General features: G+C 42.2%; 1 protein-coding gene across 4 annotated transcripts in view; it reads right to left on the bottom strand.

Annotated features, from left to right (window-relative positions):
• GRIK4 (glutamate ionotropic receptor kainate type subunit 4) overlaps positions 1-13403 on the bottom strand; it is a 416055-nt gene extending 402652 nt beyond the window's left edge. For 2 of the 4 annotated variants that reach the window (XM_019631614.1, XM_019631618.1), the window contains exon 1: positions 13387-13402. The gene's annotated coding sequence lies outside the window, so the exon portion shown is untranslated. Of the gene's footprint in view, positions 1-13386 lie in introns of all 4 variants that reach the window. The other 2 variants (XM_019631615.1, XM_019631612.1) reach the window with 2 other exon arrangements.
• Positions 13404-13656: the final 253 nt, after the last annotated feature.

The raw sequence follows: 13656 nt of genomic DNA, 5'->3' as shown, positions 1-13656 counted from the left end.
TTCGCTCAACCAACACTTTTGAGCATCTACTTAGTGCAAGACACTGGCCTAGGAGCTGAAATATCACTTTTCAACATTCCTGCCTTCATGGAGTGCTATGGAGTGCCATGGGGGGAAAAAGGCCACGTAAGCTCCCTTGGGGAGGTCAGAGAGGGGTTTCCAGGAGAATGCCATCTAACCTGAGACATAAAAAAGAAATATGAAAAACATGTCCATGAATATTCAAGGCATCACTATTCATGAGAGTCAAAAACTAGACATTGAAATGTCCACCAATCAGAGAATCGATAAATTGTGACTTATTCATACAATAAAACACAGCAATGAAAAGGAACAAACTATAACAACATGGATGAATCCCACAAAGAGAATGTTGAACAAAAGAAAGCCAGACACAAAAAATGCATCCTGTATGATTCCCTGTTCATAAAGCTCAAAAGAGGCAAATTTTAGTATGGCATTGGGAATCAGGACAGTGGATGCTTTGGGGGTCACAGTGGCTAGTTGGGAGTCTGAAACAGACAACTGGCACTGTTTCTCAATACAGGTGCTAGATATAAGGGTGTGTTCACTCTGTAAAAATCCAAAGCTGTACACTTATGGTTTCCTCATTTTTTGGTATACTCGATAGACTTCCATGAAAAAGTTTACATTAAATAAAGATTTTAAGACAAATAAGAGATCACCTGGCAAAGCCGGGGTCCTGCTTGTCTTCAATGTCCTTGGTTCTCCCCTCCTTTGGGAGGAGAGCTATCCTTCTGTGATCACCCAGTGACCTTAACACCCTTTCTAATCTTCATCATACCCCTCTCACTCTGCAGTCACACAGGAAAGCGTCAGATTAATTAATTCATGCTCAACTGTCCATGACTGACAGCAGTTCAACAGTATTACCCTTCCCTGGGGGATTTCCTTTTTAATAAAGCAGCATAGCTTTCACTCAAAACCGTCAATACTACCAGGAAGCAGAAACAGGAGCAAGGAGAGATAAATGGTGGGGCGGGGGCCACTGACTTAACTCCTTTCATCAAACCCTATGCCACTGCGTAATCCGAAGGCCATGCTGCTTCTTCCCTGAGAATGAGTAATGGTGGCAATGCACCTGGACTCCTGGGCTGCAGCAGGGGGAGGCATCGTCTGGGCATCTGAACAGTGAACTATGACTCTCAGAGCAGGCCTGCCATCAGAGCAGAGCGGTGGGCCCTGGGGTCGGCCCCAAGGTAAGCACAGAGTGAGCAACAGAAATGTAAAAATGCTCCAGGCAGAAGGCAGCCAGCCATGATGTGGGTGTGCCCAGGCAAGGCTTGCCAGGGAATCTGCAATTGTACACAGTCAAAGGACAAGCAGGCCTGTGACCGAGGCCTCTCAATTTATATAGTAGCTGATTTAGTGCACTTTGGGTAGTTCTATCATGTTTCCAAGAATTATCCAACTATTTCCCCCTTCTGAACAGGTGGAGAGTTGATAGGTTTGTAACCACACAGTCAGATTATCTCTGAGAAAAATTCACAGCAGGCAGAGCAGGAACCAGATACATTGTAGAGGCCCGGACATGAGGCTTCTGCGGAGGTTCCTGGTCACCCCTGGACACCCTCCTGCTGCCCTCCCATCTTCTCAGTCCTGAAAGGGGATGATGGCTCAGGAAACAAACCCTTGTCTGCTCCAAGTCCCCTGGTCTCATGGGTCCATTTCTCCCAGGCTTTGCTCCCTGGCTGTCAAGGCTGAGCTCAACTGAGCAGAAGGGGGCTGTTCACATTCCGCTTCCCCAGGCAACACGAGATAAAAGGCCACTCAGTCCAGCCACCTGCTCTGGCAGGCATGTGGTCACACACTTGGCAGTTCTGTGAGCTGGGCACGGAGATTAGCAAGAAGAAGGGAGAGAGAAATCCCTGGCAGAGGGGGAGTCGCCCCTCCTGCCTTCGAGGGTCTCGTGCAAGCTCTCAAGGTGAACCTCTCACTGTCTCCCAACTCCGCTCCCCTCTCTTCAGTTTCCAAACCAGCTGTCTCCAGATCAGTGAGTTTTCCAGGCAGCAACAAGTCCCCTGATAGACTCAACCCTGAATGGATCTCCAGGAGAAAAAAAGACTCTCTGAAGTGCCTCTAGGGGAAGGCAGGCTGGCAGGCTGCGAGAGTATTCTGTGTAGGAGGGCTCTTTCTAGAAAGGCCAGGGAATGTGTCTCACCAGGGCAGAACCCTTGGGGATGGAGGGGACTCAGTGTTAGAGGTAGAGGCCTTTCTAGGCTGCCTCTGCTGCAACCTGGGAAGCAGCAGCGAATGTTGGAAAGACAGAGCTTCTGTTTGAATCCCAGCTCTACTTTCTGTGAGCTGTGGGGCCTCAGGCATGGCCCTGGCACATGGTAGGGTCTCAGTAAATGTTAGTGGTCATGTTTGCCCACTAACATTTTAACCGCCTTAGAGTGGTAAAGAGGGTGCCATGGCTCACCAGAGCCCACCTCTTGCCATTTATTAGGTGGCTTACGATATATCAGGCACCGTGCTAAGCACTTTACATATATTGTCACTCTTAATCCACACACACATTGAAAGGCAGGCAGGTATAAGGAGCTCCATTTTAGAGATGGGGCTCAGAAAGGTGCAGCTGCTATTCTAACAGCTTGCAAGTGGAAACACCGGGGCTTGAACCCAGGTTTGGCTGCCTCCAAGGTCTGCACTGCTAACCACTACGCTATCCCTCCCCAATCTCCACGGGCTCAGAGATACTCAGATGCATAAGCAGAGGTTTGCAGTGGTCGTTTTGCACATCCCGTGGGTATATGTTCTGCAAATGGGGCTCTTCTCTCTCTCTTAAAAACAAGCAAACAAACAAACAAAAAACTCCAAGCCCAGACATGCTTTCTTTCTGCCTTTGCTTGAACCCCTTAGCAAACACCACAACGCCAACAGAGAGGCTCACATATCCTCTCCCAGTACCTGCCTCCACCAGGAGCCTTCTAATGCTGACACAGCCACCCCCTTTCACCAAGCGGCTATATCATTTTCATTTCTCTCTTTACTTGCAAAAGCTATAAATTGGTACAGTTTTAATGCTTAGAATTTATCTTTATTAATAAACAATAAAAGTTAAACACGTCTCGGGTCCCTAACTGAATATCATCAGTGGCACGTGCAGCAACCTAACATCAGACAGAGTAATGTGCTGAAAACTTCTACCCCAAAGAATGTTAAGGTAGCTACATGCAAGAACACGCGTATGCTCATGTGTACAGAAGGGATATGGGGCCATTCTAGAGCCAGCCCCAGCTGTCTGCAGGGAGCCCTCGTTATCCCAGCAAACAGTTCTCTCTGCTCCTCACTGAGGAGGGATGGGATTCCTATGAGGCCTGGCCCCAGACTAACTGCCTCTCCGATTTAGAGAGCTGTAAAAGCTTGACACAGCTTCAAATATTTAAGCACTTTAAATATGCTGGTAATGATAATTACCCTGCTGATGGGATTTCATCTTAAGTGAAGCTCCAGGCCAAGAAGCTTCTGAAATCATTGTCACTGAACAGACAATGCTCTTGGTTGAATTTATACTTCAACATTGCGCTGGTGGCTCTGTGGACAGCTGTCACCCAAGGCAAAAGGCACTGAATTTAGAACCAGATGACCAAGGTACCACCATCTGATTGTGTCCTGGATGAACCTGATGACTTCTAAGTCTCCTCATCTATTGGGTTGTCAGAAAAGTCATGACATATTTTTCTCTGTTTTTTTTGTTGCAAAAATGCGTCATGACTTTGCTGACAACCCAGTATAAAATGAGAACGCTGGGATGGCCAGCCAGCCTCACAGGTTATGTGTGAGGCTGAAGGAAACCACGTGTGAACTCCAAGTGGGTCCCAGACATGAGCAATTAATAAGGCATTAGCATCAATGTCCCCAACGAGACACCGGTGTTTCTCAGCAACAAGGCCCAGCAGAGAAGTACACTCCAGTCCCTCCATTCTCAGAACACAGAGAAATGTGCCCAGGTTCCTTGGAGAAGAGCTTGTTCACCTTCAGCACACAGAGGCCTCTGGGGGCTGCCAGTGGTAGCGCAGAGGGCTCTTGTAAACAGGAAATGAATTCAGTTGGTGTTCCTTTATCCCACCCCCAAGGACTCACTGGCAGTATGACTTGAGGGTTATTCCTAAAAGAGCAAAGTTTTTAGCAAAATAAACAGCATAGGCAGAAGAGGAAGGGGAGGACTAGAGAAACGAGCAACACATTTTATACCTTTATTTTTCACAGCTTGTAGCTAACCTGCGGGTAGGACTGGCTAGTACAGTGAGGCCCTTGGAGATCAGTATGGAGTTCTAAATGGCTCCAGGATTCCAAGAGGATGTGCTGTAACTTGAGATATGGGCAAAGAGAAAGAAAGGAGATGAGGAGGGGAAGGGAGCACACGGGTATGGTAACACCACTATGAGCTGCATCCTTTACATACCTTACCACAATCGTGATCAATCTTTGAGGTGGGTTCTGCCATTCCTATTTTTCCAGATAAGGAAGCTTGGGAAGGTTAAGGAATACCCCTGCTGGTGGCATGACAGTACATGATTGTGCTGGACTGCAGCCAGAGCCACCTGATTCCAGAGCCCATGTCCTCATCCTCACAGCCCACCAATCTCTAAGACTGGCGCTCCAAACAGATGTGTCCCACATGCCTCCCACAAGCCCAGCTCAACCCTAGAAACTCTGGGGTAAAGCGGAAGATGAGACCAGACTCTTGTCCTCAAAGTGTTTTCAGCATAATTGGAGAGACAAGCCCAAGACTTATGAGGCAATCATAACAATCAGCTGTAAATTATAAGAAAATTAGGAGTTCAAGGAAAGAGTTATTTTCAAATTATCTTTTATGACATCAGCTAGGAAGATCTCTCTTCCTCCAGACAGATCTGCCCTCTCTCTCACTCTTCTCTGACGCTGGGGCTGCTGAACTTTCTAGTCTCGTCACATCTTTTCTTGGACCGGAAGAGGCTCCCACCTGACTCGGAGGCTTGGCCCTGATGATACATCCACCCACCCTGTGCATCAATGCCTGAGGTGTTGCATCTGCAGCCTGGTTACTCAGAAAGTGATACATGGACCGTGAACAGTGATGGGACATTTCCAGGAAGCTTGTGAGAAATGCAGAAACTCAGGCCCCACCCCAGATTCCAACTAAGTGAGAATCTGCCTTTTGAAAAGGTCTCCCAGTGATTCATGAGCAGAGTAAAGTTTTAAAAGTGCTCTGGAACCCCCAACCAGCCATGCAGTCAACAACATCACAACTGGAAGGAATGATAATGATAATGACAACGACAGCAAACATGATAGCTGACATGTCTGAGTACTGTCTATGAGCTGGACACTGTGCTAAGTGCTTTATGTGCATTTCTATTGGTTCTCACAAAAGCCCTGAGAGACTGATGCTGTGATTATTCCCATTTTACATACAAGAGAACCGAGGCCAAGAGAGGTTACTCAGCTTGTCAATGACAAGCTGGAACCCAGACCCAGGATCATTCAACACTATAGCCCATGCATATCCTTATCCACTTGGTGAGAGTACTTCTCCAAGAATCTGGAGATCACCTGGGCACACTTTACTTTCTCATTTTACAGGTGGAGTTTTCTTCAGAGAAGGTCTAAGATGGCGGATTAGGTAAATGCTATGCCTACTGCCTCCCAGGAGCACACCAAAATTGTAGATAAATTATAGAACAATCAACCTTAATCATCTGAAGACTAGCTGAACAGAACCCCAATAACTAAGGATATAAAGAAGAGGCCACATCGAGACTGGTAGGAGGGGCGAAGATGCAAAAAAGGCTGACCCCAAACCCATAGATACTGGTTGAACACTGAGAGAAACAACTCAGTGGTGGAGATCCTCCTGGAAGAGGGAGGGGTCCCAGCCCCACACCAGGCTCCCCAGCCCAGGGGTCCTATGCCAGGGAGAGAAGTTCTCACAACACCTGACAGTGAAAAATCAGTGAGGACTCTGTCTGTCCAACCCAATGAGACAGAGGCAGCTGGAAACCCAGATGCCCTTTTAACGGGCCCACATACAGGTTCACTCACTTGCAAATGCTCACCTGGTCTCTGGTGGAGGGGCGGCAATGCAAGAGGCACCAGAGACATACCAGGAAGGACTGAGTTATGTGGCTCGGGGTGAGGGCTGGAGGGACAGGAGTCCTTGTGTGGAGCCTACCTCACATGTAGCCTACAGGAGGGCACCATCTTTTCTAAGTTGAACCCTCCCCCAAAGGACCAAATATGAGACCACATTGGTCTAATGAAAAACAAGCATTCGCACCACCTTGATATTGCCCTGGGTTCCTGCCCCACCCAGCTGGTGCTACATTGCCCTGGGCACTCTTAGATCCTGGGTGGCCAGACCCACCTCACAAGCCGCGAAGCCTTTTACAGCAGTAGACCACCCGCGGAGGGCTGGGGAATTCTTGGTGGTGAGGAGTTAGCCACAACTCGAGCTGCCGCCTCTCTTGGGCAGCTTTTGGGGATCTGCAGACCTGAGGCAAATGATGGCGGGCCACAGTGTTCTCAGGGCATTTTGCAAGTTGGTCACAAGCCCAACACTGGTGCAAGAATGGAATCTCCATTGAATTTGTAAAGACCAAAGCCCACACTCCATCACATCCTGTAATTCTGCCCTTTCCAGCTGGTGCTGCATTGGTAGGGGCACACTTAGCTCCTGGGTGGCTGGCCCTTCCCCATGAGTTGTAAAAGCCTTTTACAGCAGCAGACAGCCCATGGAAGCAAGGGGAACTTTCAGTGGTAGGCAGTAGACCACAACTTGTGCTGTAGCTTCTCTTGGGGAGTTCTTGGGAATATGCAGGCCTGAGGCAAGTGGTGGCTGTCTGCAGTGTTTCAGGGTGTTCTGTGAAGTAGTCATGGGCCAGCAATGGTGCAAGAACCAAATCTGAACTAAAGTTGTAAAAACTACAGCACACAAACCATGACTCCCTGGAGCCCTGCTCTGTCCAGCTAGTGTTGAATCACCAGGGACATTCTCAGCACCTGATTAACAATCCTGGTCTACACATCTAAGGAGGCTCTTTCAACAACTGAGCCTTATGGGGTGCCAATAGGTGGCAACAGACCTAGAGGGCCCTGGGCCTTTTGATAAGCTGTTCCAGTCCCAATACTAGTGGCAGCCAGTCTTGGTTCACAGCAAGGCCACCTACACATGCCTCCAGGTCCGGCACAGGCAGCAACCAACCACATATACCTTTGTAGCTCTTACCAGGTAGTACCAGGCTGTTCACAGGCAAGTCTGAAATTGGCCTGCACAAAAACCTCTCTCAAGAGACACCAGAAATAAAACACCCATAGGTTGGCTTCAGACCACACCAGAGCAGTACCTGGCTAACCCCACAAGTGGTAAACACAAAGAGCGGTCTCAGCAGGCAAAAGAGCCCATGAGTGCAGATGGTCCTCTAAGCAGGCAGCACCGACAAGCACCTCATACATTCTGAGCATAGCCAATCCTCACATTTGATCAGCCTGGGAGTGAATCCCACCCACTGATGCACCAAAAGAATTCACAGCTCAGCTAAAAAAGAACACATACAACACACACAAGAGACACTCCTGGAATACACACACAGGAGACCAGGGAGACTGTGCCACTGGACCACACAAGGACTACTAGTACCTAAGGCCACCAAGCAAAGACAGAGAGACATAGGGAACATACCTAATAAATAGAAATGAATACAGAGTGGCAGTCAAAATGAGTAAACAAAGCAAATAAATATGTCCCCCTCCCCGCAAAAGGAACAGAAGAAACCTCCAGAAAAAGAGCTAAATGAAAATGGAGGCAACCAAACTACCAGAGACAGAGTTTAAAACACTGGTTATAAGAAGAGAGAGCAAACATAAGGAAGGACATAGAAACCCTAAAAAAGAACCAGTCAGAAATAAAGAATACAATGGCTAAAATAAAGAATACACTAGAAGAAATCAAGTCCAGATTAGATGAAGCAGAGGATCGAATCAGTAATTTTAGAAAACAAGGTAGCAGAAAAACACCCAATCAGAACAGCAAAAAGAAAAAAGAACAAAAAAGAAATGGAGCTAGTCAAAGGGACCTCTAGGGCAACATCAAGAGTAACAACATTAATATCATAGGAGAACCAGGAGAAGAGAGGGAGCAAGGGATCAAGAACCTATCTGAAGAAATAATCACTGAAAACTTCGCTAACCTGGCAAAGGAAATAGACATACAAGCCCAGAAAGTACAGAGAGTCCCAAACAAAATGAACTCAAACAGGCCCACACCAAGATACATTATAATTAGAATGGGAAAGGTTAAAGACAAAGAGAGAATCCTAAAAGCAGCAAGAGAAAGACAACTAGTTACTTACATGAAAGCTCCCTTAAGACTATCAGCGAATTTCTCAACAGACACTTTGCAGACCAGAAAGGAGTGGCAGGAAATTTTCAAAGTAATGAAAAACAAGGGCCTACAACCAAGTTACACTACCCAGCAAGGCTATCATTTAAAATTGAAGGAGAAATAAAGAGCTTCCCAGACAAGAAAAAGTTAAGGAGTTCATTACCACCAACCCAGTATTATAAGAAATATTAAAAGGACTTCTTTAAGCTGAAGAAAGGAGAAACCAAACAAATGATGATCAAAAGTTATGAATAGTAAAATGGCAGTAACTTGTACCTATCAATAATCACTTTAAATGTAAATGGTTAAATGTTCCATTCAAAACACATAGCGTAGCTGAATGGATAAGAAAACAAAACCCATGGATATGCTGTCTATGAGACTTCAAAACAAAAGACACATACAGACTGAAAGTAAAGGGATGAGAAAAGATATTTCACGCAAATGGAAATGAGAAAAAAGCTAGGGTAGTAATACTTTTATCGGACAAAATAGGCTTCAAAATGTAGACTATAATAAGAGACAAAGAAGGACATTCATAGTAATAAAGGGATCGATCCAACAAGAAGACATAACCCTCATACATACTTATGCACCCAACATAGGAGCACCTGATATATATATAAAAGAAATATTGACCAACATAAAGGCAGAGATTGACAGTAACACAATTATAGTGGGGGACTTTAACATCCTACTGACATCAGGGGACAGATCTTCCAGACAGAAAATCAACACAGACACAGTGGCCTCAAATGACACACTAGACCAGATTAATTAAATTGATATTTTTAGAACATTTCACCCCAAAGCAGTAGAATATATATTCTTTTCAAGTGCACATGGAACATTTTCTAAGATAGACCACATATTAGGCCACAAAGCAAGTCTCAATAAATCGAAAAAGACCAAAATTATATCAAGCATCTTCTCTCACCACAATGATATGTAACTAGAAATTAATATAAGGAAAAAAAAAACCCCTTAAAAAAACAAAAACACACGGAGGCTAAATAACATGCTACTAAATTATGACTGGGTCAACAATGACATCAAGAAAGAAATCAAAAGATACCTCAAGACAAACAAAAATGAAAACACAATGACTCAAAATCTATGGGACACAGCAAAGGCAGTCCTAAGAGGGAAGTTCACAGCAATGCAGGGCTACCTAAAGAAATAAGAAAAATCTTAAGTAAACAGTCTAACTTTACACCTACCGGAACTGCAAGAAGAACAGAAAACAAATCCAAAGTGAATATAAGCAAAGAAATAATAAAGATCAGAGTGGAAATAAAAGAAATAGAGGCCAAATAAACAATACAAAAAAAATTCAATAAAATCAAGAGTGTTTTTTTTTGAAAAGATAAATAAAATCGACAAACCTTTAATCAGAATCATCATTAAAAAAAAAAAGAGTGAGGACCCAAATAAATGAAATCAGAAATGAAAGAGAAGTGATGACACCACAGAAATAAAAAAGTTTTAAGAAATTACTATGAGAAACTATATACCAACAAATTGGACAGTCTGGAAGAAATGAATAAATTCCTAAAAGCATACGATTTTCCAAAGCTGAATCAAGAACAGAAAATCTGAACAGACCAATTAGTACAAATGATATCAAATCAGTAATCAATAAGCTCCCAACAAACAAAAGTCCTGGACCAGATGGCTTCATAGGCGAATTTTTCCAAACATTCAAAAGAGAATTAACACCTATTCTCCTTGATCTATTCCAAAAAATTCAAGAGGAGGGAAGGATCCCAAGCTCATTTTACAAAGCCACATTACCCTGATTCCAAAGCCAAAGACACCCCAAAAAATAAAACTATAGACCGTATCACTAATGAACACAGATGTAAAAATGCTCAACAAAATATTAGAATACCGAATTCAGCAATACATTAAAAAGATAATACACCACAATCAAGTGGGATTTGTTTCTCATATGAAAGTTTGGTTCAGTATCCACATTTCAATTAATATGATATATCACATAAACAAAATAGAAAATAAACATCATATGGTCATATCAATAGATGAAGAGAAAACATCTGACAAAACCCAGCATCCATTTATGATAAAAACTCTCAGGATTGTGAGAATACAGGAAAAATATCTCAACATAATATAGGCCATATATGACAAACCAATGGCTAATATCATACTCAATGGTGAAAAGCTAAAATCATTCTTCTTAAGATCAAGAACAAAACAAGGATACCCTCTTTCACCACTTTTATTCAACATAATACTGGAAGTCCAAGCCACGGCAGTCAGACAAGAAAATCAAATAAAATGCATCCCAATGAGAAAGGAAGAAGTAAAATTGTCATTATTTGCAGGTGATATGATACTATATAGAGAGAACCCCAAAGATTCCACCAAAAAGCTATTAGAATTCATAAATGAATTTAGTGAAATAGGAGGATACAAAATGAATATTCAGATATTGGTTGCATTTTTACACAACAATAACAAATTATCAGGAAGATAAATTAAGAAAACTATCTCATTTACAAATATATCAAAAAATAAGACTAAGTAATAAATTTAACCAGGAAGGCAAAACACCTATTCTCAGATAATTATAAGATATTGAAGAGCATTAAAGAAGATACAAACAAATGGAAACATGTACCATGCCATGGATAGAAATAATTAATATTGTTAAAATGTCCATACTACCCTAAGCAATCTACAGATTCAATGCAATCCCTATCAGAATACCAATGGCATTTTTCACAGAACTAGAAGAAATAATCCTAAAATTTATATGGAATCATAAAAGACCCCAAATAGCCACAGCAATCCTGAGAAAGAAGAACTAAACTGGAGGTATCACACTACCTGATACAAAATTATACTATAAGGCCATAGAAATCAAAACAGCATGGTATTGGCATAAAAATAGACATATAGATCAATGGAACAGAATAGAGAGCCCAGAAATAAATCCATGTCCATATGGTCATTTAATCTATGACAAAGGAAGCAAGAACATACATCAGGGTAAAGACAATCTATTCAATAAATGGTGCTGGGAAAACTGAATACACACATGCAAATAAATGAAACTGGACCATCTTCTTATTCCATATACAAGAATAAAGTCAAAATGGATTAAAGACTTAAATGTAAAACCCAAAACCATAAAACTGCTAGAAGAAAATATAGGAAGTAAACTCTCAGACCTCCCCCTTAATAATATTTTTACTGATATTATCTCCTTGAGCAAGGGAAACAAAAGAAAAAATAAACAAATGAGACTACATCAAACTAAAATTTTCTGCATAGCAAAGGAAACCATCAACACAACAAAAAGACCTCCTACTGAATGGGACAAGATATTTGCAATGATACATCCAATAAGGGATCTATAGATAGATATAGACGATGATATAGACAGATATAGATAGATATGGATGATATAGATACATATAGATGATATAGATATAGATATAGATGATATAGATATAGATAGATATAGATATAGATATAGATATAGATATAGATATAGATATAGATGATATAGATGTAGATGTAGATAACCACAAACAAGCAGACTAAAAAATGAGCAGAGGTACTGAATAGACATTTCTCCAAACAGTACAGACAGATGTCTGACAGACATATGGAAAGATGCTCAGTATCGCTAATCATCAGGCAAATACAAGTAAAATCACACTGAGATATCACCTCATGGCTGTTGTAATAGCTATCATAAAAAAATCAACAAACAAGAAATGCTGGTGAGTATATGGAGAAAGGGAATCCTTGTGCACTGTTGGTGGGAATCCAAATTGGTGCAGCCACTATGGAAGACAGTATAGAGGTTCCTCAAAAAATTAAAAGTAGAACTACCTTATGACCCAGCAACTCCACTCCTGGGAATTTATCCAAAGAAAACCCAAACACTAACTTGAAAAAATATATGCACCTCTATGCTTACTGCAGCACTATTCACAAGAGCCAAGATATGGAAACAACCAAAATGCTCTTCAATAGACGATTGGATAAAGAAATTGTGGCACTTGTATATAATGGAATATACTCTGCCATAAAAAAGAATGAACTCTTACCATTTGTAACAACATGGATGGGCCTAGAAAATACTATGCTAAGCGAAATAAGTCAGATTGAGAAAAACAAATACCATATGATCTCATTTATGTGTAGAATCTAAAGAACAGAATAAATGAACAAACAAAACAGTAACAGACTCATAGACACAAACTGATGGTTGCTAGATGGGAAGGGTGTTGTGGGGATGGGCAAGAAAGATGAAGGGATTAGGAAGCACAAATTGGTAGTCACAAAACAGTCATGGTGATGTGAAATACAGTATGGGGAATATGGTTAATAATGTTATACAAACTATGAATGGTATCAGATGAGTACTAGACTTATGGGGGGGATCACTACATAAATTATATAAATGCCTAACCACTGTGCTACATGTATACTTGAAACTAATATAAAATAATATTGAATGTCAAGTATAATATATATATATACACACACACACACATATATATATATATATTATATATATACACTCATTCATGGGATATAAAATACAGCATAGGGAATATAGTCAATAGTCCTATGATAGCTATGTACGGTGTCAGGTGGGTAGTATAGACTTGTGGGAGTCATCACTTTGTGAGGTATCTAAATGTTTAATCATCATCTAATGATCATGTTGTTTTGTACTCCTGATACTACTAATAATGAAAAAATGAGATAAAAAACATTCTGTCCAATAAAAGAAGGGGTCTTGCCGAAGACCCCACAGCGGTACTCCAGAACCCTGGTTAGCGTACTTTCCAATATACCATACTGCCTTTCCTCAGCATCCAATGGTGTTGCACAAAAGAAGCTGGAGTAATTTAAAGTAGACAATGCTATTTAAATCATTAGCTCATTTTTACTCAAAATGATATGGCATTATCAACCATTACATAACCTCTCTCCTAAGCGAGTTTCTCCCTTACCTGAAGCTCCTAAGACAAGGTTCCAGCCACCCAGAGCTCAGCCCAACGTCCTTGGAAGAAGTCAGAAGCCAGCTTCTCTTCAGATGTCACTTTTTCCTGGCAGTGCAAGAAAGGCTGGAGATGACTGCTCACTCAGAACCATCAGCAGAAGCGTTGCTTCAAAGCCTGGACTGCCTCCTCTTCCCAGTGGGCTGCCAGGAGCATGTGCAACCCAGAGATTCTGATTCACTGTTCTTCAGGCATGTTTCGATTTGTTTTGGAAACACTCTC

Source organism: Hipposideros armiger, unplaced genomic scaffold (assembly GCF_001890085.2).
Source record: "Hipposideros armiger isolate ML-2016 unplaced genomic scaffold, ASM189008v1 scaffold_1020, whole genome shotgun sequence".
NCBI lineage: Eukaryota > Metazoa > Chordata > Mammalia > Chiroptera > Hipposideridae > Hipposideros > Hipposideros armiger.
Note: the sequence above shows the minus strand (reverse complement) of the source record. Positions and strands in the feature narration are given on the sequence as shown.